Raw genomic sequence first — 1,614 nt, 5'->3', positions numbered from 1 at the left:
AACATCTTTTAAGATGTTTCATAGCCATCTTTACTTCTTTTGAGAACTCTCTGTTCAGCTCCTTAGCCCATCTTTTAATTTGGGTTACTTCTTGTCTTGATTCTCTATTTATTGAGTTTGTTTTATATTCTGGATATTAAACCTCTGTCAGATGTGTCGCTGCTGAAGAATTTCTCCCATTCTGTGAGTTTTCTGTTTGCTTCCTTGGTTGTCTCCTTTGATGTACAGAAGCTTTTTATTTTAATGAGGTCCCATTTGTTAATTCTTGCCCTTTTTCCTGAGCAATTGATGTCCAGTTTAGAAAATCCTTTCCTACGCCTATATCTTGTAGGTTTTTCCCAATGTTTTCTTCTAAGAGTTTCAGATTTTCAGGCTTTACATTGAAGTCTTTGATCCATTTGGAATTGACTTTTTTGCATGGTGGAAGATACGGGTTTAGTTTCATTCTTCTACAGGTGGTGATCCAGTTTTGCCAGCACTATTTCGTGAACATGCTATGTTTCCTCCAGTGAATATTCTTGGCCCTTGTCAAATATCAGGTGCCTGAAATTGTATGTACTCATATTTGATTCTTCAATTTTGTTCCATTAATCTATGGGCTTATTTTTGTGCCAGTACCATGTTGTTTTTATGACTATAGCTCTGTAATACAGCTTAAAATCTGGTATAGTAATCCCCCCTGGCATTGCTCTTAGTACTCAGAGTTGTTTTGGCTGTCCAAGGTCTTTTGTGCTTCCATATGAATCTTAGGATGTTTTTTTCCAATTCTGTGATTAATGTCATGGGGATTTTGATTGGCATTGCATTGAATCTATAAATGACTTTTGGTAGGATGGTCATTTTCACAATATTAATTCTTCCAATCCATGAGCATGGGAGGTCCTTCCATCATTGGATGTCTTCCTTTATCTTTTTCTTTAATGATTTAAAATTTTCATTGTAGAGGTCTTTAATGTCTTTGGTCACGTTTATTCCGAGATATTTTGTTTTTTGCAGCTATTGTGAAGGGCAGTGCTTCCATGCACTCTTTCTCTCATTGCTTGTTATTGGTATATAGAAAGGCTATAGACTTTTGTAGGTTAATTTTTTAACCTGCCACTTTACTGAACATGTTAATAATTTCTAGGAGCTTTTGGGTAGAATTTTTGGCATCTCTTAGTATAATATCATATCATCTGCAAAAGGGATAATTTGATCTCTTCTTTTCCAATTATTACTCCTTTAATTTCTTTCACTTGTCTTATTAGTCTTGCAAGAGTTTCAAGCACTATGTTGAAGAGAAGTGGAGATTGTCGACAGTCTTGTCTCGTTTCTGATTTCAATGGGAATGCTTCCAGTTTTTCTCCATTTAGAATGATGTTGGCTGTGGGTTTGTTTTATATGGCTTTAATTATGCTGAGGTATGTTCCCTTCAGTCCAATTCTCTCTAGGACCTTGAACATAAATGCATGTTGAATTTTGTCAAAGGCCTTCTCTGCATCTATTGAGATGACCATGTGGTTCTTGTCTTTGAGCCCATTTACATGATTTATGATGTTCATTGACTTATGTATATTGAACCATCACTACTTCTCTGGGATAAATCCAACTTGATCATGGTGGATGATCTTTTTC

The sequence above is a fragment of the Nannospalax galili genome, unplaced genomic scaffold, assembly GCF_000622305.1.
Source record: "Nannospalax galili isolate Female #2095 unplaced genomic scaffold, S.galili_v1.0 scaffold768, whole genome shotgun sequence".
Classification (NCBI taxonomy): domain Eukaryota; kingdom Metazoa; phylum Chordata; class Mammalia; order Rodentia; family Spalacidae; genus Nannospalax; species Nannospalax galili.
Note: the sequence above shows the minus strand (reverse complement) of the source record.